This window comes from Pygocentrus nattereri, chromosome 20, assembly GCF_015220715.1.
Source record: "Pygocentrus nattereri isolate fPygNat1 chromosome 20, fPygNat1.pri, whole genome shotgun sequence".
In the NCBI taxonomy this organism is placed as follows: Eukaryota; Metazoa; Chordata; class Actinopteri; order Characiformes; family Serrasalmidae; genus Pygocentrus; species Pygocentrus nattereri.
The window spans coordinates 12532557-12558658 of record NC_051230.1 but is presented as its reverse complement, the minus strand read 5'-3'; the positions used below and the strand labels follow the sequence as shown (position 1 = coordinate 12558658).

Genomic DNA, 26102 nt, shown 5'->3' with positions numbered 1-26102 from the left:
ATGAATGGATTTAGATTTAGTTTAGTAATGGTTATTAATAAGGACAACAAAGACTTTTTATATCTCATCAATATGGATATCTAATGAAGCTGATCAGTCTAATGCTGACTGATGAAGAAGACAAGATACACTACATGGCCAAAAATATGTGGACAATCCTATTTATTGACTTCAGGTTTTTGTCATACCAGTTGCTAACAGGTGTACAATATCAAGGACATAACTATGCAATCTGCCCAACATTAGCAGTAGAATGGGTATTGGTCTGTTCAGTGACTTCAAATATGTCATAGGATGCCACCTGTGCCACAGTTCTATTATTGTGAAAAGGAAATGTCTGTGTTCTCTGGTGTAGGTATGGCTTCTACTTTGTTTTCTACTTTGTTTTGTATTGTTCGTGTGTATATTTTGAAGCTTCTCTACTGGCTAAGGAGCCATTGTATCCATGGAAATAGCAACTGAGTCACTTTTCCCATGGCTTAGAAGCTGCTTGGACCAGGCGGTGAAGTGATTATACACCGCAGCTACAAGGCTGCCTGAACTGACTGCTTGTTTGATGCTACACCACAGTTATGAGGCTGCTTGACCTGGCTGCCTGAATGACGCTATCGCAGCTACAAGACTGCCTGGCTCGGCTGCTCAAGCACAGCTATACCACAACTATAAGGCTGCCTGGTCCAGTCGCTTGATACTACACCGCAGCTATGAGGTTGCTTTGACTGGCCGGTTGAGTGACACCACACCACAGTTCTCTGGAGTGATTAAAGTGATACTTTTTTGAGCCCACAACCGGGGAAATTCCACCTCCGCATTTAACCCATCTGTGAAGTGAAACACCACATACACACTAGTGAACACACACACTAGGGGGCAGTGAGCACACTTGCCCGGAGTGGTGGGCAGCCCTATCCATGGCGCCCGGGGAGCATATGGGGGTTAGGTGTCTTGCTCAAGGACACCTCAGTCATGGACCGTCGGCCCTGGGGATCGAATCGGCAACCTTCCGGTCACAGGGCCAGATCCCTAACCTCCAGCCCACGACTGCCCCAAATCATGCTTTACTATCTGGCAGCCTGATGTCTGAATCTGGATTTGGTGGATCATGAATGCATTTTGGCCTCAGTAAGTTTGATAGAGGAGAGATAATGGTCTGGGGCTGTTGCTTGGGTTATGGGCATGGACCCTTAGGCCCTCTCCTGTTCTAGCATGAATGTCCTCCTGCGATATCAGGAATCTCATATAGGCATGATGGTCAGGTGTCCACATGCTTTTGGTCATATAGTGTACGTAACCAGCAAGATATGAGGTCTAACAGTATATAATGTGGGCTCACTATTTGGCAGACAATAGGCCATTGTTGCCCTTTTACTTCATATGATATACCTGCTTGTAAAGGATTTTAAGGTGTTTACAACCTAAGTAATAAGCTATCAATTTATACACCTTTCTTCACTGTAACTATGTTAAAGTGGTATCATTCTTTCTGTGCACTTTATACATGCTGTTTTCACTCTACTTCCAGTTTCACTGTTTCTTCTTACTGTCTTGATGCCCAACAATTAACTGCCCCTCTGGGATCAACTGCATTTATTTAAAATTTTGTGGATTTCTGGACCAATCAAAACCATGTCTGACTGTAATATACACCAGTTGCAAAATATGTGCTTTAGAAGTGAAGAGCAATTATATTCATTACAATAGCTAGAAGAAAAGCTTCACAAAGGCAGTGGCCTTGAGCTACATGCTAGCTCATCTAAGCATGACGAAACAGCAGAAACCAAACATTTTGCTGTAAATATCTCTCTTAATAGGCTCATTAACAAGAGCATAAAGGATCTTGACTTAAGAGTCATTTCCACAGGCAACAGAACAACTGGATTAACGTTCTCTCTCCTAGTCAGGTACGCTAAATGAGGGGAAATGGTTGCACTAGTCATAGTTCTGAGCTACATTACATATTAGAATGCGGATCTCCTCCACAATGACGGAAACTCTTCTAACATTGGCAGGTTTTGATGCTGCGGAAGGTTGAGTGCACTTTGACAGGAAAATTAGCGGGAAAAAAGCAAGCAAACTTAATAGAATTCTAATCTCATTAGCTTGTAACATAAGCATGTCTAAATGCGACTGCTAATCCATGGTGCACTATCACCAGCAAATATGAGCATAATCCTACGAGTAGGACAGGGAGAGGAGAGAGTAATTTAATTGCAGTTGATCTGTAGGTCAATTAGCTTGGTATAATCTCTTAGCATGTAAGGTATAAGGCTTTAATATTGAGTAACACCTCTTTTAGTCCTCTCTTCTTGCAAAGGTGTCTGTGGGGGAAAAGAATGGATAAAGAGGTGGCAAATGTGGATTATTTTCTTATGCATATTGTCACTGTTATATTGAAGTGTTCTTCATATGTTTTTCTCCATTAAAAGTGTCAGCTGCCATTTCCATTATATATATATATATATATATATATATATATATATATATATATATATATATATATATATATATATATTTACACATAAATACTATGATAATTGTGGACACTAAGATGATTCAAATCACTCAGAATAAACATTTTTTCTTCTCCTGTAGTTAATATTTGAAGGTACAAGCTTTTGATTTGAAAGTGTTGATACAAATGGCCTTCTGTTTATATATATTTATATACACTGCTCAAAAAAATAAAGGGAACACTCAAATAACACATCCTAGATCTGAATGAATGAAATATTCTCATTGAATACTTTGTTCTGTACAAAGTTGAATGTGCTGACAACAAAATCACACAAAAAATCATCAATGGAAATCAAATTTATTAACCAATGGAGGCCTGGATTTGGAGTCACACACAAAATTAAAGTGGAAAAACACACTACAGGCTGATCCAACTTTGATGTAATGTCCTTAAAACAAGTCAAAATGAGGCTCAGTATTGTGTGTGGCCTCCATGTGCCTGTATGACCTCCCTACAATGCCTGGGCATGCTCCTGATGAGGTGGCGGATGGTCTCCTGATGGATCTCCTCCCAGACCTGGACTAAAGCATCCGCCAACTCCTGGACAGTCTGTGGTGCAACGTGACGTTGGTGGATGGAGCGAGACATGATGTCCCAGATGTGCTCAATCAGATTCAGGTCTGGGGAACGGGCGGGCCAGTCCATAGCTTCAATGCCTTCATCTTGCAGGAACTGCTGACACCCTCCAGCCACATGAGGTCTAGCATTGTCCTGCATTAGGAGGAACCCAGGGCCGAACGCACCGGCATATGGTCTCACAAGGGGTCTGAGGATCTCATCTCGGTACCTAATGGCAGTCAGGCTACCTCTGGCGAGCACATGGAGGGCTGTGCGGCCCTCCAAAGAAATGCCACCCCACACCATTACTGACCCACTGCCAAACTGGTCATGCTGAAGGATGTTGCAGGCAGCAGATCGCTCTCCACAGCGTCTCCAGACTCTGTCACGTCTGTCACATGTGCTCAGTGTGAACCTGCTTTCATCTGTGAAGAGCACAGGGCACCAGTGGCGAATTTGCCAATCCTGGTGTTCTCTGGCAAATGCCAAGCGTCCTGCACGGTGTTGGGCTGTGAGCACAACCCCCATCTGTGGACGTCGGACCCTCATACCATCCTCATGGAGTCAGTTTCTAACCGTTTGTGCAGACACATGCACATTTGTGGCCTGCTGGAGGTCATTTTGCAGGGCTCCTCCTGTTCGTCCTTGCACAAAGGCGGAGGTAGCGGTCCTCCTGCTGGGTTGTTGCCCTCCTACGGCCTCATCCACATCTCCTGGTGTACTAGCCTGTCTCCTGGTAGCGCCTCCAGCCTCTGGACACTACGCTGACAGACACAGCAAACCTTCTTGCCACAGCTCGCATTGATGTGCCATCCTGGATGAGCTGCACTACCTGAGCCACTTGTGTGGGTTGTAGAGTCCGTCTCATGCTACCACGAGTGTGAAAGCACCACCAACATTCAAAAGTGACCAAAACATCAGCCAGAAAGCAGAAAGGTACTGAGAAGTGGTCTGTGGTCCCCACCTGCAGAACCACTCCTTTATTGAGTGTGTCTTGCTAATTGCCAATAATTTCCACCTGTTGTCTGTTCCATTTACACAACAGCTGTGAATTTGATTGTCAATCAGTGTTGCTTCCTAAGTGGACAGTTTGATTTCACAGAAGTTCGATTTACTTGGAGTTATATTGTGTTGTTTAAGTGCTCCCTTTATTTTTTTGAGCAGTGTATATATGTGTGTGTGTGTATATATATATATATATATATATATATATATATATATATATATATACACATATATACACACATACACACACACACACATGTGTGTATGTGTTTGTTATTTCTGCAACTTCAAAAAAAAAATCTTTTCAGAGCATAGCTTAATCTTTCATTTTTTTTCCATTCTCTTTCAGTTCCCTCTGTCTACTTTGGCCCTAAGAAAAACATCACAATCAAAAGAGGATCAAACAAAGAAAGTGGGATCAAAAAAGAGAGAGGGAGACAAAAAGAGAGACAGAGAAAGAAAGAGAGAGAGAGAGAGAGAGAGAGAGAGAGAGAAAGAGAGAGAGAAAGGGGGGGAGGGAGGCGGTGGGTGGGTGTCTTGGAGCCCTGCCAGGATGTGAAGGACCAGCTGGTCCCCGCAAGCAGCAGCTCGACCGGCCCTGGCCTCCTGATCCCTCCCCCTCCTTCAACGTTGCCAGCACCAGCCAGCACACACAGCCAGGCCTGTCTCCACCACTCCTGCGAGCGCTGCACAAATTAGCTGTTGAACTAATGCCACGGCGCTGCACTTAGGGAGCTCCATACTGTAGCTAGCTGCTGGCCCTTCTAGTACTGCGCCTGACCTCTGCTTCAGGCTAGCAGTGGATGACATGAGTCCCCAGGACCATGTCCTTAATTTTCAATTGTTAGCTCAAATAGCCATTCAGGGTTTTCTATTTCATTCTATCAGTCTAAGCTGGGAAAAAAACAGAGGCATTTTTTACTCAAGTCAGATCAGATAAGCTTTAAAGATATCCAGATCCACATACATTTTTAATCTTAAATACGCTGCAATTTGTGCATTTCCATTTGACATACAACATTCATATGTTGATATCTTCAATGTCCAATCTTATAAACGTTCCTAAATGTTTCTTGGCTTGGATTACAGTTCTAGGAGAAACTTTCACTTGTTTAAGAGCCTTTACATTACAGTGCTGTACAAAGGTATTTACCCCTTCCCAATTTCTTTTATGTTTGCATATTTATTACGCTTGAATGTTTCAGATCATCAAACTATTTTTAATATTACACTAAAACTGAACACAAAATATAGTTTTTAAATTATGATTTCATTCCTTGAAGAAAAAAAATGCTATTTAACCCTACCTGGCCCTATGTGAAAAAATATTTGCCCCCTTGTACTAAATCAACCAGTTAACCAAATTCAATTGACTGCTCAGTTTCACTCACCACACCCACACATAATTACTGCCTGACCTGTTGAACCCAAACAGCACCTGTCTGGCAATGTGAAGCAGGTAGAAGGTGTCAAAAAGCAGCACATGATGCCACGTTCTAAAGAGATTCAAATACAGATGTGAAATAAAGTCATTAAAATGGGGCTCCAGCATACTAAAGTGAGAGCCATTATCCACAAATGGAGAAAACTTGGAACAGTGACGAACCTTCCCAGGAGTGGCCAGACTCACAAAAGAGCCCAGACAAACATCTAAAGAGCTGCAGGCCTCACTTGATTCAGTTAAGGTCAAGGATACATAATTCCACAATAAGAAAGACACTGGCCAAAAATCCTAACCATGAAAGAGCGCAAACCACAGCTGACCAAGAAGTACACAAAGACTTGTTTCACATTTGCCAAAAACACCTAGATGACCCACAAGAATCTTGGGATAATATTCTATGGACTGATCAGTCAAACATGGAACTTTTTGGAAGACATGGGTACATCTGGCCTAAAACTAACACGGCATTCCACTATAAGAACATCATACCAACAGTCAAACATGGTGGTGGTAGTGTGATGGTCTGGGGCTGCTTTCCCTCTGTAGGACCTGGACGACTTGTCATAACTGATGACAAAAACCATGAGTTCCTTCTCATAAGCAGTTGAGTTATGGAGTAGAAAAACGACCTGATACACACAAGAAAAAGACATAAAACTAAGGTTTTGGAGTGGCTAAGTCAAAATCCTGACTTGAATCCCATTGAGATGCTGTGGCAAAACCTTAAAGGGGCAGTTTATGCTTGAAAACCCTCTGATGTAGCCGAATTAAAACAAACAAATCCTCCACGGCAATATAAAAGACTCATCTTAAATAGTTGATTGCAGTTGTTACTGCCAAGGGTGGCATAATAAGTAATTGAGTTTAAGGGCAATTTCTTTTTCACAACACTGTATGTTAAGGTTCTTTGAACATTAAAAAGGTTCCATTTTATGGCATTGCTTCAAGTAACCCTTATTGGTACCTAGAGTATGCAGTAGCCTGAAACAGTAGCAACCACCAACGACCACTGTTTACACACACACACACACACACACACACACACAAATATATATATATATATATATATATATATATATATATATATATATATATATATATATATATATATATACACACACACACACACACACACACACACACACACAAAAAAAAAAAAAAAAAAAAATATATATATATATATATATACACACACACACACACACACACACACACATACTTCAGATAAACAGCACTTAAAGCTCTCATCTTTGAGAGAGAGGAAAAAAATCAAGCTCCACTCTTGATTCACTCTTTCTGTCCATCCATCTACTGAGAGAAGACAAATGAACATGGGGCTGTCAAGAAGCCATTACTGAGAAAAGGAAAAAGAAAACAGAGAAGAAAATGTGCACTACAACAGCATAACTGGACATCTGTGACTGCGAAGTAAAATTCAATGCTTGTAACTGGGATTAGTCGTATAGTAAAAAGCAGAAAATGTAACCAACCTCTAAGACTGAGCTTTAAAGAAGTATTCATAAGAGTGAGTCTCCAGAAATTAATGGAAGCTGTAACAAAGACAAGGATGGACACTAAATGCTGAAAAATGTATATTACATTACGTTTTTGAGGTTCCTGTGTAATTTTCTGAACACATTTTCAGTATTTTCCTGTTCAGTGTTCACTGTTCCTGTTTTCATATTCAGTAGTTTCCTGTTTTCTACCCTGATTCTGAAAAATGAAGTCTTTTACACACCACTGTATGCATTTCTTTTGCCATCTTTGGAGAACCAAAAATGGTTCTTTCATGGTATCACTTCAAAGAACCCTTTTTGAAACCTGCTATTTTTGTCCTTCCGTGACAAAAAACACAAAGTATAAAGAATGCCAGAGCATAAAATAAACAGTATCCAACACATTCTCAAAATGTTTTCACCTTTTCATAATCTCCAATACAAGCTGGAGAGTTTCAGCTAAAACAGAGCTTTATATAATTTCAAATGACAGCTACTGTACATGCTAAACACCCTCCAGCAAGTGATTAAGCCCACTTCCTGCAGTGTGCCTGTGATATGTCCCATACCTTCAGCAAATGTAACAAACCGCCTGGGCTACTGAAGGTGATTCATTAGGCCCCTGTCACTGAAGTAAGTGAGGAGATGAGCAATTTGGCATTACAGGCGAGCCACTCATCCAAGACGCATGATCCAAACATGCTTATGTCATCAGAAGCACAAAGATTAATTAGGCCATCATTAGATGCTTGTCACGGAGGACTTTGCGCTGCTGAGGTTTTGTATATAGTGCTTAGCATTCACGTGGCATACCGAAGCGTGCCGCTGTCACCATGTGCAAATTAGAATTTTTTCATCTAGGTGGTCAATGTAGAATCACATTGTGGGCTGCTTAGGCGATGAAGTCAAAGACCATACATTAGGAGGGGTATTGTGGAATGTTAGTGCTACATCTAATCTAATCAGCATTCCAGATTCATTTTTTGGTCCTGCCATTTTTCTATTCACAATGTTTCTATTATCAGCTTCATTCTTATACATGCCTAAGATGCCAATAGACGTGCTCATGTCTAGATACTCTGACCACACGACTCAGACATGAATGTTTACTGATGTCATTGCTCAGTGCAGGGCAGAGAACTGCAATGTTATTTTCACTCCAGGGTGCAGGACATCCTTAATTTATCCCTTTAAAAGTCTGAGCAAATCATTTATTTTTATTTATCATTTAGAGTGATGGCCCTGTTAATAAATACAGTTCTACCCACCAAAACAGCATACAAGGGTGTTATTTCATTCCGGGTAAAAAAACGATACCATGACAGCATGGGCACATTGCAGCCACACTATAGTATTTCTTTACACATACATCTGGTCCTGTGAGCTTAAACAGTGCTACTCTGATGGTAAATATTTTGTCAGCATGAGCATCCAACTAACTCCTCTGTCTGCTGCTGTTGCTAAAAGAATTGTCTTTACAGCACATCTTTCCAAAGGCAAACCCAAATTCATGTCTGGTTTTAAAAGGCAGAGGAAAACTGATGCAAAACCAGCCCCTGAAACTTTAGTAAATTGAGCGGAACATGTAATCAGCTACATGTGCAATACATCCTCCAACTTGCATGATTCTGCTCAGATCTCCCTTAAATTGCATAAGCATGAGGAGGAAAAGTGCATTTTATTTTGTTTCATATACACAGCCCATAAACCGTTTGGGTATCCTGGTCAAATTATGCTTTGTTGATTTTTTTAAGTGAAGATATGTTAACACATCCTCTAAAGAGAACACACTTCTGCATATTTTAATATACAATCACTGTTCATCTACTGAATTTAACATTCTGTAAATATAGGCACATTTTGAGCTTAATTTTTGCTGTTTAAATCGGCAAATTTATTTAAATTGTGTAGTAAAATTTGCAGAAAATTCCTTATTTAAGGAATAGAGGATGTCTTAACTTCTGTTCAACATCTTTTCAACTTCAAACTGTGCATACAAATGCCTGTTCAAAATATCTAGACTCCTATTCTAATTAGTGAATTCAGCTACTTTCAGCTCCTCCTATAGCTGACACAGGCACTCAACAGCACAACAGCATTGCCAGCAGAATGGCACACTCTGGAACAACCGAACACGAGCCTAAGGTCACCAAGCTCAATCCTGTGCAACAGCTCGAGGGCTATAAAGCCCCCAGCGTTGGGCTGTGGAGCAGTGGAACTGTGAGTTGGGGATCACCATTTAATTCTTTTGAGGTGAAGTGGTGTTTGTGATGAAGAACTAATCACCCAACATCAGCACCAGACCTCGCTAATGCTCTTGTGGCTGAACGCAATCAAATCTTCACAGCAATGTTCCAACATCTAGTGTAGCCCTCCCAGAAGAGTAGAGGCTGTTAAAGCAACAAAGGTGGAAACTCTCTATTAATAGCCTTACTTTCAAAATAAAACGCTTAATGAGCCGGTATTTACAAAATTGGGGACATAGAAATGTCAAAAACAAATTTGGCTCTAACGTCTTACTGAATGTACACCGTTAGTAAATGCGGTAGCGTGCCGTGGATGATTAAGACTGTGGTAAGGTAGTGAGGTAGAGAAAGAAAGGTGAAAGGAGTCAGGATCAATGAACTTATTGCGCCCTCCTTTGAAATAACCAGAGAGAGGTGGAACAAAAATAATGCTGAGAAGAAAAATGGGGTCTTAGAATCAAAAGCTGTCACATCAAGGGCCTGTACTTGGCCATAGAATTCCTTGGAAGTGGTTCTTATCCACATATAAAGAGGGAGGCAGTGCATTTGAAAGAGGAAGAAAAAGAAAAGAGGAGTAGGAGAGAGAAGAGAGGCGACGAAGGGATGCGGTGAAGGCGCTGTAGCGCATAACTGCCTCTTTTCTCTTCTGTGAAGGGTGGAGTTTTCAGCTCACTCAATTGACCTGTTTCCAAATAATCTACAGGAAAAAAAAATGAAGATTAACTCTCCCCAAGAAGAGCAGTTTTCACAGTCTAGCACACAAAGAGAAAACTAGGACTAAAAAGATGAGAGGGTTGGCTTCATTGTGCTGGCCCACTTAAATCTTACTTCCAACTCACTAAATGTGCTATTTGACTTGGCAAAGTGAGCTGGTATGTGTTGTAGGCCAGTGGGACGTCTAATCATGGGGATAGCGAGTTTTGCAGGCAGCCCCTTCTGTGCGGCATTAGCCTCAGCTTGTGACCTTAAGCTAAGTGGGTGGTTCAGCCCACGAGAAAATAAGCCAGAAAAAGGAAAACAGTGAATAGCATTAACCTTTGCTTGAAGTTCATGCTCGATTTTCGAATCGCCTTTGACGCAGCAACCCTGAACTGCGGAGGAAAAAACACAAAATTGAGGAGGGGGGTAGGGGTGCAGCGTTTGAAGAAGAGTTGGGTACTGCTAAAGGAGTTAACATAGCTTGGCAGGGATCACTTCATGGAAAAGAACGGGCAAACATGGAAAGTACTTGTGTTTTCATTTTAAACATTTATAAGTGGACCTCTTAAGTGATGGCCCAGAGTTATACTGTGATATAAAATTATTGCTTTAAGAGAAGCAACATTTTAAAAGCTATTTGGAAAATCAAATAAAACAGCTCAACAATTGGCTTAAAACACCCAACCAATTTCCCCCATCTATCTTTGGTAGTGAATCCAGCTTTTATGAGAGCATGTGTCAACTCATATACCTCGGAGAGAACAAATATGATTTATTAGTCTCCAAATATAACCACAGAGAATGATAAACTAGCAAGAGGTGACAGGGACATAAGAACAGCGCGTCCAGGCACTAAATAAAACGAACAAACTTCCTCAGAGACTGCTGTTTCTCTTCAAGCAAGCTGCACTTGAGAATGTTTTCATATTCAAGACCAAAAAGATTAGCAAAGGGGGGAGAGACCACTAACTATGTAAGTCGTCACTGTGTGAAAAATATCCCGGGACCTTTCCTCTGTTAAAACCCTGGGAGAAACAACATGACATCAGGACAAAAAACTGCAAGAGGCGTGAATCAACCCACATCCTCAGCCAAAGTGGCTATTAATAATATCAAACATTCAAGGCATTTGGGAAGCAAAAGATAATTCTCACTATCCCATGACAGGAGAGGGGAGAGAGGGAGGAAAAAGGCAGGGGAATGTTGCCAAGGTCAGGGGATGCATTCTGCAGGACGGTTCTGACAAGTGACTTGACTGGCAGTGCCTCAAGGGTCAAGTCTTGGACCGCTCAAGTTCTGGCGGCTTTTGGCAGAGGCCCTAACTGCACGGTTTGAGGGATTCATGTGGTTTGAGGAGGGATTGTTTTACAGCCTACCTCTGTCCGCAGGGATGCACAATTTCCTCCTGCCCACTGGAACACAAATGCAACGTTTTTCCTGACATTTCTGCCTTTGATCAGCGATATAGAACTGACTAGCGCACGTAAACAAGCAATTTATTGCAGAAATGATTGCTTCCTGAAGTTAAGAGTGAGCTCGTATTGCGCTCAGAGGGATATCCATGATATGAGTTTCGATTATTGTATGGTTCTCCCCTTGAGTTTGATTCAGCCTTCGACTTTAGAGCTACTGAGATTATATTTGAAGAACATTAAAGAAGCTACAGATGCATCCAAAAAAGTATTGTAAAATAATTAATGCATTCTTCAGAAGGAACCCGCACTCCACCCACTGCTCACTCACACATAACAACACTCACATGCACACATCCCAGTGGAGCTTCCTACATGGGAAAGGAGAGGAGTCATGAAAACCAAACTCAGCGATAAGCTGACCAACTGGGTGCATTTCCCAAAGAAAATGTTTAAACGCTCCAGATCCTCATCCGTGATGAAAATCCTTGTGACAACTGTATCTCATCCACGTCTTATTTTACTGCGCGGTTCTTGGCACCATCCATTACTGAAACCCAAACAGTGTTATTACGGGCCTTAAGTGGCCTATAACAGCACATTAGTCAAAACAAATATGTAAATCTGGTAAGAACAGGAGAAGGAAAGGCACTTTGTCGGGTTTGGAGTGACATGAGGTCTATAAAAATGCGCTTCCAAGACTAATACATATGCTCACTGACCTCGCATGGCAGTTGAGCAGAAAATATGTTATGGGCTTGTGTGAAAAAAGTCCCTGCTGATCAGATGACACCACATATGCAGCAGTCATGTAGAATATCTACTGAAGCAAATTTGACCTCATGTTCATTTCAGATTAGAAGTAGATGTGCTGGTGGATTTTCATGTCAGCGTGAATTTAAGACAAACAATTTTGTCCTTAATGAGGTCTCTCTCTGGGATGTTCATTACCCAAGACTGTTTTACAAGTAACTCTTGGAATGGCTCATGGAAATAAAAGCTTCAACACTTTCACACGCACGTAACTGAGACCACGATCTAATAATGCATCTATTTATAGTCAGAAATCACGAAAGCTTTAGGGGGAAAGTACTGAACCCATAGTGTTCTCATGTAGTGTAAATAACATCCTTACATGCACCACTATATAGCAAGCCAGTGTGTTATAAGCGATAGTTCGGCAAAAATCAAAAGCAGGCAGATAAAAAAAAATGATTTGTTTGTAGGTAACAGTATGCCACAGAGTGTAAAAACCTGAGTAAGCACGCCTGTTTAAGTTTACTTAACAACATAACGCAGTTTGTTGCAATATTGTGTTGATTTAGGCATGCATTTTGCATAATACTAGCCTGGTGGCTATAAGTTTCCATTAATTGTTAACTACATCAGCCTTGTGGCTCCAGTGCGAGTCTAAAGAAGCAAACATCAGACATCAAACAAGTCTTGGCTCATCAACTAAATTTGGAGTAAGGGGAAAATGAGTAAACAAATGGTTTAGTTTTTGCCAAACTACCACTTTATGAGGCTATTATGTTATTTTGTTGCAGTAGGAGTGGTTTAAATAAATAAATAAATATAGGAACTCATTCCTTTCTGCGTATTTTAACCCTTACTTTCCCAAAACTCTATACATCATTCGCTAAACTGCATCATTCCAATGGAGGTAGGGGACCAGTAGCTGCGACTGAACTGAAGTAACAAGCAACAAACTGCACTGAGAGTTTCTCAACTTTATGCAAATGATATCTGACATTGTGAAGCAAAATCTAAAAGATTAGATCCAGTAAATTCCTCGAACCAAACACAGACATGTAAGGTTGTCCAATGACTCTGGTCTCTGCTCTTATGGACATTTCAAAACAAAAATAAAACTTGTATATGATATAAACTTACAACTGTGGTTCAAATCTTAAACAAAACTGGGATGCATACACAATGCTGTGCAGAAGTTAAAGGCCACTTCATTTATTTAACTTCCACTCAAACCAGCCATTAAGAATAAATTATTCAAAATAAACAGACAGAAGCTTCAACAACTAAATATAATATCATTTTTCAGTATTTACTGTGTCCACCCTTTAGCTTTACTGCAGCTTTCATTCTTTTCAGCAGACTCAATTTCAGTTTAGCAAAAATCTTCAGGGATATTTTTCCACACCTTCAAAGTTCAGTCTTAGAAGTTGGCTGCAGTTTCTGCTCCTTACAATCCAACTAATCTGACACAAATTAAGTGAAGTTGAAATCTGGACTCTGGGGGGGTCACTCTATTGTTCTGAGAACACAAACAGCTTCTGTTTAATTTCCTTCTCTCATTAAGGGCTTCTTGAACAGCTACACATCCTTTCAGATTCTCAATGTTGACTTGTCTTCTCACAAAAGAAGGATGGCAGAAACACCAGTGGATTTTTTCAGATCTGAAGCAAGAGTGGAGCTTGATTTTCTCTCAAAGATGAAGCTTTGAGTACGTTTATATGACAGTGACACCTTTAGTTTGTCTTTGGCAGTAAATTTCTCTAAATCCATTAATAATTTTATTAGCTTTAGTTTTGAAAACTCCTGTTTATTTTCTTTTCTTTCCCCTTCCTTATGGAAGTAAAGGATCTTTAATCTAATCAGAATCAATCTCTCTAATTAAGAACCATTCTGATGAAAAACTAAATAAATGAATGATGATTTCTGACTTTTCCACAGTACTGTATAGTAGAAATGTACATATTCATGCTCATTTCATGTACATATACATATTCTTCTCTGAAGTTGGACAATGTACATGCCTATACCCGTCAAAAAGAGCAGCCCTGAACACAAAACCTGTGATGGCATTAACGGCTTCCCAACTTCAAAAGTGAAGCTATGCTAATATAAACAGATTTTTAAAAAATAACAATACTTCAAATTAGAACATCCAATATAGCACACATGACCACATTTTGGGGGCAGTTGTGGGCTGGAGGTTAGGGAACTGGCCCTGTGACCGGAAGGTTACCAGTTCAATCCCCAGTGCTGAGAGTGCATGACTGAGGTGTCCTTGAGAAAGACACCTAATCCCCAATTGCTCCCTGGGCGCTGTGGATAGGGCTGCCCACCGCTCCGGGCAAGTGTGCTCACTGCCCCCTAGTGTGTGTGTATTCACTGGTGTTTCACTTCACAGATGAGTTAAATGAGGAGGTGGAATTTCCCTGTTTGTGGGATTAAAAAAGTATCACATCACTTAACTCACTTAACTTACCATTCGACTTGTGCTGTTAACTCAGAACTTCTCCTGACACAGCTGTGGTGCTGTTTGAGGGATTACAAAGTGGGCTAATAACATAGACCACTTTCCTTCACTTTACAGCAGTCCAGACAGTCTAGCACAAAACATCCCAATGACATTAGTCACTATAAATAAGTGGCACTCTGGAACGTCAATGCAGTTGGAGTGTAGGAGTCATGTCCACAGGCTGTGGTATAGAGGTGGGATGACAACCTGTCTCAGTTCAAACAGACTCTCTCCAGCAGCTTCACACCACATATGCATACGTCTGCATTGTACTCCAGGGAGGAGAGTATAGGAGTGGAATAAAAGGATAAGAAAGACAGGCTGAAGCCTTTAAGCCTTATGGGAAATAGGTCTGTATAGTAAACACATGCATACCTCTGCATAAATGAATCAGATTCATTAAAAAGAAACATTTCGATGTACATGTATGTCGACCTGCTTTACTCAGTTCACATAATATAGGGACAGTAACCCTGATTCAGTTATCATTGCTGTGAAATCAAAACATTGCATTTTTTTAAAAATTAATCATACTCATAAATCATTTTTAAACATCAGCTACCTTTACATTGCATGAACATTTTGTGATAAATGGACCAACAGAAATGTTGGAACAAAATATAGTTTGATCATTATAAATTAAAGCAAAGAACAGTTTTTGTTCTCTTATAAATTTATCATTTCAGAGTTGCAAGATTTGGTTACAAAATGAAAGTATACCAACCCATGTTATCATATCTGTCAACAAATGACTCTGTTTACTGCTTGTTTTGTGTACCAGTTGCATTTTGCACTGCAATGTGCTGCAATGATATGCTGAATTGTAATAAAATTCAGTTCATCTGAGCACAACTAAGGATGCGTGATAATGTAAAGTTACAATAGTTGAATGAAATTTTCTGCGACACAGTATGTTTCACAATATTTGTGCAATATTGTGTTGGAACAGACAAAAGGCAGAACAAAGCAAAATAGGAGTGGCACATAAAAATAATTTTTTTTTTGCAGCAAAACATGTTTTTCATGTAGTTGGTTTCAGGGTCACTCCAAAAGTGTTTTGCTTATTTCAAGTACCACAATCTGCTTTCACATGCATAGACTGAGAAATCTGAAAGAAATCCATGTAAACGTACTACACCTGCACTGAGAGATCTGATTACTAAGCTAAAATCCAGCTCTCTTTATCTGATTTCTCAACTGCATTTCTAGACCTTACTCCAATCTAAGAAATCCTAAAATGCTGTTTACATATTTACATTTGGATAATGAGATAATTGCAGAAATCCAAATAAGATCAGATTATTGAGTGCATGTAAAAACACTATTGAGTGCATGTCAAAACAAGTAATAAAGTAATAAAGTCATAAAAACACAACAATATACTCAGAAAAGCAGACTGTGGCATAATTTATCATGACGTTATCATGACGATGTTAATATATCACCATATTGCTCACCCTTATGCACAATGTTACCTGTATTTGTAAACTCTGAGAAAGTGGTATGCATTTCTTTGGGTTTTCTGGGTAGAGGATGTAGAGAAAAAGCCAGACAGCCCAATGAAAGTTTCACTTACATGCACATCAGATTAAACAGTTTAAAGAGACGAGGTAATTGTAGTCATTCAGGTCGTACGGCAATTACATGCACCTCCATGGTGTAATAGAATCTTTACTATACTGTAAGTAAGCATTTCTGTTTTTGTGGCACATGCCTCCTCCAGCACTTTTTCCCTCTGTCCCAGCCAGCTGCTGCCAGTCAGGGAAGACAGGAGCGCCTGGCTTTGTTGGTTTAGTGGAGCCCACCCGCCTGAGCCCCCTGGAGACTACAGGTCCTCCACAGCCTTGCAACAGTCTGCTCCACTTGGCTGCGCAGGCAATCTGTTTTCTATATTACTAGCTGGTATCACTGTACTATGCACTATAAAACAGCAATTGAGCAGGAAATTAAGTTAGGGGATCGGTATTTGGCAGCGGCGGAGCGCTCCGTGGTCTTCCCCTCTGCATACAAGGATCATTAAATAGCACAGAAGTTTCTTGATAAATTTCTGTCATTTTTTTTCATCCCTCCTCCCAACCACTACCTCTACGGCTGCTGTACTTTCTGTTTTTTCTCTTTCTGTCAGTACGTATGAGGAAACAAAACATCCTAATGGGTATTTGAACAGCTTGAGATGTGTCGGCCTGGGAACTCAGTTCGCTGTGACAGAGACTTTAAACATTGCAGTAGCTAAATATGGAACACATCTCTCTCGCTCTTTCTCTCTGAATGGCTTTCCTCTCCGCAAACAAACAGAGGACACTGTCTCTAAACTAAGCTCCTTTTGGATTAACAGATGTGGAGCATCCGTTTTTTTTCTTCTACTTTCCCGCCTTTACCTCTCTCTCTCTCTCTCTCTCTCTCTCCCCCCCTTTCCATTCTCCCATCTCTTTATTCCATTTGTTTTTCTCTCTCCATCTCTCCCACCTCCTTTAGCTCCAGTTTCCATTAGTCGGAGTGAGTGCGGCCTGGCTTCAGCGTGCATGGTGTTGGCATGGTGAGTGACAGCGTGCGGGCTGAGGGAAATGCAGCCTGTTCCGAGCAGTTCATCACTCACCTCGCAGCTCTGAAGCACTAGAATTGGGTTTAGGAGGCTGCTTCCTCCGCAACGAGCGGCTGACACTCAATCACTGCGGCGCAACGCTGTCATAACGGCAGGACATTTTACATGGGATAGAACTCAACATAGTGACAAAGTTCTGGTAGCTCAGCCGAGCTGAAAAAAAATTAAATATCTATTTCTATCTCATTTTATTTACAGTTGCACTATGCGAGTTTTTATTTCCATTAAATAAAAGTCATACATCTTTACATACTGACGTCACATATAGAGCCTTAAAAAGAAGGTCCAGCTTGATGTGTACAGAGTTCTGTGTTCAACTCTGTTCCTTTTTTCTGGGTATCTATAGTGACTTTTGTTTCTAGCAGTATCTGAGCTCAGGACTTTCTTTTTCTTTCTAACTTATTGGTAACTAGCAACGATACTTTCTCTAGATAGACAAAGCACTTCTTGTCAGTCGCTCTGGATAAGAGTGTCTGCTAAATGCTGTATGTGTAAATGTGTAGGACTCACAAAATCAACACTATACTGATGAAGCTCACTCACTCACACAACAAAAACAGATGCTTCACCATGTTCTGACTGAGTTCTCTGAATATTCTTTCAACTTACTCGCAATCATCACATTCATCCACTTAGAAAGGGGTTCCGAAGCAAACCAACATCAAAACATGTTTTTCCACACATTGTGTGCAAATTCCACCAGCGAAAACCCCAAAACTTGTAATGTAGCTTTTATAAAAATTTAAAAAGCATACTGTACTTTCCCGTTAAAATCTTTTTTGTTCTTTCTTCTCTTTAAATGATGCACACAACATATTCATGCATATGGCATTTTCTGCAAATTGTAGTGTGTCATTTCTATTTGTTGACAAAGTTTTACAGATAAAATAAAACAAATATAAAAGGCAGCGCAACTTTTGCAGAGGCCACATTTATTGTTTTACTTTTCCCCAGTCCATGAAATTCAGCAAACAGTATCAGAACTTGAAATGAACAGTTTGTTTCATGTTGATTCTGATGCTGCGTTTACATTATGGCAGTAGATGGTCAATGGCAAACTGGATGTTCCATTGTTTTTATTGGCGGCGAAAGTTCAGTGTGCCCAGCTTTTGCTGCTACTGTGCCGGTGGATTGTTTTGGGAGCTGTGGACACTGAAAATCTCACTGTTGAGAGGAGAACCCAGTATTACGGTATAGTATTAACAAAAAATTCAACAAGTATAGAGCGTCCTTCTGCATTTCACCACCTTATTTAAAGCTCTCCTCTGCTAAGCAATGATGGCATCATTGGTCATGTTTGGAATTTCTAACCAAGGTTAATGATTTGCTACACACATATCCTACCTGAAATACTTTGACAATCTCAGTGAACGTGAGAGCTGCTTGCTGCTTGCTTGCAGCTTTAGCATTCCTCCCGTTACATCTCTATCAACCTTCTCTCTTTTTAACACCACATGTTCAAACACTATCTGAACACTGCGAGCCTTTTCCTCATTACAAAAGCAAGTGTTTTCACTCCAGTAATTGCTTGTGTTAATGATGCTAATTAATACATTATCTTGCATTTTCACTTGGAGAGATAACTCAGCCTTAATTGAGTGGAAGGACAAATGAACACAGTATGTGGATTTGTAGCGAAAAAACTTCAAAAAGACACACATGTTGCATTGCACGGAATCTACAAGTAGATCACAAACCTCATCTCTGTCAATCTAAGAAAGCTAAAATGTGTTTCTTTTATTAACTCCTTAATCATGAAACTAATTACCATTGTAATAATTAACTTCCAATTCCATTTTTTTTTTGTGTAAATCCGATTTGTCAGACTCTAATTAGGCTGAAAAGGTAATAAAATGGCCTAGATCTCCAACAGTTAATGAAAAGTATTCATAGATCATACTCATTCTAGTAAAGTCTCCTCAGATTGCCTTTGTGACTGCTCAAGTGAATTTCAAGGTGAAAAAGAGTGGCAAGCGCAGAGTACGCAGAGGTGAGGCAGAATAACAAACATTTCAAAATGCCTAAATATGATTCGTAGTGCGTCAAGACATGCACCGTAACACTAGATATCTGTTCTCATATCAAAGTTTGCAAATCTGCCTGTCGTTTTCCATGTCATCAGTGGTGCGGTAGGTGAGAGCTTACGCCTGATGTTGGAAATACGGAGAACTTGTATATAACTCGCAAAAAGCTTCAGCGGTGGTGATAACTACCCAAGAATTACAGGTACTCAATTACCGACCACTGAGAACATTTACCATATGCGCTGCCCGGGCAGGGCAAAGAACATCATCAAGTACGTTTCTTATCCTAATCAGGGACTTTTTATCCTCCTCCCATTTGGTAGGCATTACAGGAGCCTCTACTGCCAAACTAGCAGGCTCAGGTACAATGTCTTCCCTAAGGCTGTGACTCCACACCATCACTTTAATAGCATCTGCACTGTTACTGTACTTTATGTCCTAATATCACTGCACTATTCATATTTGTTCAGTATTACTGCATATATTTGCAGAGATAGTTACTGTAAATGTTTTTACCATGCATTCTTATGATTTTATATATGCTGCTTTCACAGTACATGCTATCTACATTTGCTTTCTCTAGCTATATCTACATGAAATGTCTAAAAAACCAGTCCATTGAATTCATTGTTTTTATGACAAACCATCTGCATATTAAGCCTACACTAGTTTAGCCCCATCCATCTATGATCAAGTTAAAAGGAGTGTTATATATCCGTTTTAAAGGTACAGTAACAAAAACAGCCTGTTTCATTCTAATGCATATAAAAGGTTGGAAAATGGCCAAGTAAAAATAAATTATGGCATGATAACATCATAAGAAAACATCAAAGAAAAGTTAAATATGCAAGAAAAATGTAGCACATAAGCCCTTTATAACATCAACATCAACATCAGTGTATTTAACACCCAGGATTTCAAACAGGAACAGCCACAACTGGACTGTCTGGACTGTGAGTAGATTAGAAGGCTGAATACCAGACTGTACACATGCCATACCACAAAAAATCTGGGACTACCTTTTGTAATCCTTGGGAGGAGTAAATCAGCCTCAAAATAGGTCCATTTATACTATAGCCTGGGCCAGGCATTAGATGACGAGCTGTAAAATGAGTAGTAGGGAACCACCAGGATGCCACTTCACCTCCTAAAAATAAAGGTAAGAGAGTATGAGGGAATGAAATGAAGCTTGTAGGTTGCTACCTCTCAATCCAATCACATACACACACACACATATAACCTCTAGTGCCTCCAGGCCCCACGAGTGCATACAGCCAGCAGAGATAAGGAGGCAAACAGGGGATAAATCCTGGCAGAAGCAGGGGCTTGACGGACAGACAGGCCACCATTAACAATGCCCGGGCTTGTGAGAGCACAGCGAGCGTGCTGATGGAGAGATACCCTGGCATTTGGCGGCAGTAAGAAGTGGCCCTTAAAGATTTCACACTTCCAATTTCTTTGAATTATCAGCCATCTCCTGCCTGTCACTCAACGTGACTGGTTAGGGATGCCAAAGCCAGGTCAAGCCTGGCCAGCTTATTGACAAAGCAATCCAGAGGTGATGTAGCACGATCTGATAAAGCAGCGGTGCAGCAGGCCAGGACAACCAGCTACAGCACGCGGGCAGCGCAATGTCCAGTTACCCAGAGAGGACAACACTTAATTATCTCATTCCAAGACAGTCCAAAGCAGTAAATTCCTGCCAGTGGAATTCCATTTTATTGTATTATGAAATGTATAGTAAGCATTTCATACAACAGTGATGCTCTGGGGCTTGTGGGGGATCATATAGATATACAGATAGTACATATGTAGATAGTTAGACATATTATTGCTACTGGAGATGCAAGGTTTTGAAATGGCAAAGATTTAGACCACTGAAGTCGTACTTTCATTCTTTACTCAGCGACATGCCCAGATTAGAAACTCAGAGTCTAAGCTGGCAAAAATGAATGGAATTTTCACCTGCACACAACAGCAAAGTGAAATCTATCACATTGTAGAATTTTTCTAAGAATTTGAACAGGACTACAGAAAGATAGAGGCCAAACTTATGCAATCGTATACCAAAGTTGGGTGCCCCTGGCCAAAATATATATTTATATATATATATATATATATATATATATATATATATATATATATATATATATATATATGTATATATATATATATATATAAATTTGATATATAACATTAGTTGATTAACAGCTGTGTTATAAAATGTAGAAAACAAATCACTTCACTCAGGACTCATGCCAAAGAGCATGGTTGATATCCTTCAATGACATAAACAGCACTTCCACTGCCACAGTGAAAGCCATTTCAATTAACTACTCCACCTGTTGCCCTCCATGTTCTTTAACTGTCCGTATGTTTCTCTGCTTCTTTCAGTTCTTTCTCCACCGTCACTTCCACCATCTTCCTCTATTCTTTCCTCTGTTTCTATTTCTCTTTAACTCTTTTTCCCTTCGTCCCATTCTCATTAGCTCTCTCTCTCTCTCTCTCTCTCTCTCTCTCTCTCTCTCTCTCTCTCTCTCTCTCCCCATACACCTCCTGCCTGTACCCCCACGGGTCTATAGCTTCACCTCATCCATGTAGTCAAGCTGATTCTATCAGACTGCTTGACAGAATTAGACATATTCTTTTCCAGAGAGTGGGGAATTAATTTCTACATGTGCCTTGCACTGCTGACCTTCCAATCATCTCCCTCTCTTTCCACCGTTTCTTCATTTCATCTGCTCCTCTTCTCTCCTAACTCTACTTCTCTCGCTGTGTAATGGGCAGTGATTAGAATTACCCATTTCCTTTCTTTCCTTCTGAAATGTTATTGGTGCTAGAAGGGAAACTGAAGACCACTCAAATGCACACTCGCAAGTGAGGGTGAACCTGAGTGAGTTTTATGTTTCATTTGAAGAATGTCTTATTTAAATTAAACAGATAGAGGGGAGAATGGTGTAGGTTGGCACAGGAGTAAGTTGGCACAAACAGTAACAGTGCATTAAAATGTGCTGAAGTGTGTTCTGTGTAGAGGATGTGTTAACTCGTATTTGTGGTTTGGTTTAAATTAAAAACTTAATTCTTTGAAATCACAGCCATTTTAATTTTGTGCTAGACCAAATTACCCCCCAGTTGGTGGGGGAAACTGGCCTTAGGTGAAAAAAGTCAGTTTTGATGAAAGGCACTGTGGATTTGTGTGTCTATGTTAGCATATGTGTGTGTAGGTGTGTTACTGAAAATTAAATGGTCTTCTCAGCCTCCCACCCATTACCTCAACACTAACCACTTTACCACTAAAACCATCCAATTCATAAATTGACTCTCCATCCTAATAGAATTGCACGACCAAAACGATCCACTTTTAGAGGCCTACTTATACAGCGTTACATTTAATAGAGTTAATAATAGGCAGCATTAGTAACATGCCAGAACGACTTTGCCGGAGTGTTGTGTTAAAAGGATTGATGGGCTTGCGTACGGAATTAGAACTGGGGGCTCCCAGATGCAAGCTAACCGCTAAAAAATGGCCATTCTCAGCAGAGGTTGCGGATGGGCCGGGGCCATTTCCACAGCAGAGAGGGGGCGACAGAGACATACATCAGGCAGGCAGATGGGAGCATTCATCAGAGAGCTGTGTGGCTGGAGTGACTTTGAAGTCCTCTAGTGAGAGGTGAGAGAGAGAGCGCAGCCTAGACCCCCGTGTTTATGTAGCCACGCTGTGGCTGCTAGCACTTTTAATGAAGGATGGTGATATATGAGGCTGTCCGGCTACACACAGCCAAGTTAACACACACAGGGTGAGAGGATATGTGTGTGGTGTGTACTGTGTGTGAAGATGAGTGTGAGCACGAGGGGGTGTATATGTATGCATTTTTACTTGGGTCTATAACCGAAGAAAAAGACAACATTACAGTTTATGAAGGAACAAATATGAACTGTAACAATTTCTTTTTCCTCAATAACAAAAATAGCTCATATTGCAACAATATAAAAAAATATAAAGTTATTTATATATGTATATTAGGGCTGAGCCATGGGAACTCACAATATTTTTCAGTATCCAGACAATAATGATAGAGTATCAGACTAAATCATTAAAATTAATACACTATTAAAAATATAAAGAGCAAGTTCTGTTAATTTATTATTTGAAGGTTATTAAAACAATCAGTCAGGTTAGCAGGTTAGTAAGTTAAAAACAAAAATCACTTTTACAGTGATGACAACTGTATTTACTTTTTTATTCATTTATTTATGTAGATATCATCATTGTTAGATTTAAAGTAGTTCTAGTAAACACTGAAAATACCTCTTAGCATCAGGCTGACTAGGGCTCTTCAGCCAAACCTGAGCCTTGTCCAGAAGTTGACATCATTCTTCTGGCTGGAGGATGTACCACATTGCCACAGGAGTGCCTCTCCATCAGCTACAAAAAGAAACAGGCATCATACATCATTCATCATGTAAAATAGTTCCACAAAGTCTTCATGTTAGCAATTAGACAGTGACAGATAGATAGTTTTAAGAGAAACCCTTATAGTCAGCCAGCTCAAAAATACTGCTGAGCTTTCTCTCTGCTGTCACTGCCATTCTCACTCCTGAAGAGCAGCACTGCACTATAGGAGCTCTGTCATCTTCTGCCCAGCAACTCCTCATCTCCTTCTCCTGACTGACCCATCAAACTCCTCTTCAACACCCATTCCATGGCTGTTGTCCTTGTTGTGCGGTTGCCTTCTGCCGATAAATTATGAATGCAAGGCGGGAAGCTGTAAAATTTGTTGTATCTTCTATTATCTCCATGTTAAAGGCCACAAAAGCTCTTCAGTGAAGTCAGCCATTAAGCAATGACAGGTATTGCTATCAGCCTTCTTTATAGCCTATTACCTGCGATGACAGCAGCTGCTGCACAGCCACTGTACGGCCTATCACATTATTTGCAGCTAAAGTCAGCTACTGTGTCATTCCGGCTCATTTTCTTGACAGTGCTATCATAAATCCATTGGGCTGCGGGGGGAAACTGTCGACCAGCTCGATTATCTCCAGAGCCCGAATGGATCCTGAAATGTATGTAACAGGCAATGACTGTTATGGATCAGCCAAGCCAGGGCCATTCCACCTCTCTCTAGTGCTCTCACTCATTCACTCACTCTCCACTTTCTCTCTCTCTTTCTTGACTAAGCTTGGTGCAAGAGGCCAGGGGGCGTGTCCAGCTAGCATTTTATTCATTCAAAAAGCTAAAGTGAAGGAAATGGATACATGTTCACAAATGATATGTTTACTCACTCTCATTTTCAGTGAAACTGCTGAGCCTTGTAGTTTTATTGTGCATTCACAGCATAATAATAAATAATAATAAATATTAAATAAAGTAATAGGTAGAAATAGGTCACCTTTTATTTTACAGGTCCCCTATAAGCATCTACAGATGCTTTAATTAACAATTAAACTATATGGTAGTCTTCAGTTAGAATTATGTTCAGGTTTTGGATTAGGTTTTGGTTTGAAGTTAGATTTGGGTTGATGCTGCCTCTTTACATGTTGCTGCCTCATACTGCTTGCCTCATACCAGTATGCAACCAATGTTCATGCAGCCATGAAAATGTTGCCACTGTAACAGTCTCAAAAATGAATGAATATTAAAGCACACTTTTCTCCATGTCAACTGTTTATCCAAAGGAACTGTCCCACAGAAAAACACTTTTACACAGTTTTTCATTTACCTCAGATCAGCCAAGACATAGATGGTGTCCAAACGGTGCTTCTTTAGTTTAGCGCGGGAACTGCTCAGCTAACATTGCTGACGAACAATTAAAGACAACAGTCACCCAAGTATTAGTATCTAGTATTTGTTAGCAGTGCTAGCCTTGTAGCTCCAAAGCAGAGTTTGGATTCCAAACTGCCTTGTCTGATGAACTACATCTCGGGTATTGGGTATATATGATTTTTTTGGAAAATGGAAAATATTTAGAGGATAATTGTTGATGCATGATACTAGATATACTTCGACTTACATTTACATTTATGCCAGACACAACTTGTAATTTGATCATTTTACACAAGTGAAGGTAGCGTTTGGAGTCAGGGACTCTTATTGATATAGTGTACAGTGCTTGCCCAGGCAGGGAACTGAACCCCAGTCTGTAGCACAGAGAGCAGAGGTGTTACCCACTACACCATACCAACTACACCTTCTACAGCTATAGCTAACGCTAACTATAGATTTCAACAATGAGATGTTTGGCATCCATGGCCCACAAAAAAAATAAAATAAAATTCAGCATTCGGTTTATTTCACCACCACAGCTGACAGCAAAAGCTGGGAAAACTGAATGTTTCACTGACGGCTGTGGTACTCTGGCATTGTGGTGCAGGAACATCTGGTCTATTGACTGAACAATTACTTTTAAGTTAAGTTCATATTTGCATAAGTTATAGACAAAGTGTGCATCTATAAAGCATATACTGTGGACTGAATAAATTGCTACTCTGTTTATTAAGAGAAATAAATATTGTACCTTTTAGATTAAGACTCTGATTGCTTCCTGAACTGAAGACCAACAGCATATCCAAAACAATCATTGCCAATCTGCAGTTGTTCAACCTTTAGAAACAGACAAAAACACAATAAAAATAAGCCAGAGGACACATATATTAATTATAATATTATCATGTGAGTTCCAGGGTTAATTGAAGTTGAGAATCCGTTATGCTTATCTATAACCATAAACTATTCCGGCCCATGCTGGGTCATAAGTTCACGTGATCTAATCATTAAATGTAAATCAACGCTAAAACTTTTTTCCCCCATTTTAGCACTCCTTAAATGAAGAGGCAATCCT

The 26102-nt window shown here is 40.2% G+C and overlaps 1 long non-coding RNA gene across 1 annotated transcript; it reads right to left on the bottom strand.

Annotated features, from left to right (window-relative positions):
* Positions 1-18178: 18178 nt before the first annotated feature.
* Positions 18179-25865, bottom strand: LOC108423585. The gene is made up of 3 exons (XR_001857570.2): positions 25779-25865; positions 23573-23689; positions 18179-20410 (listed from the first exon to the last, which is right to left on the bottom strand). It is a non-coding gene; the product is annotated as an uncharacterized LOC108423585 (long non-coding RNA).
* Between the last annotated feature and the right edge of the window lie 237 nt (positions 25866-26102).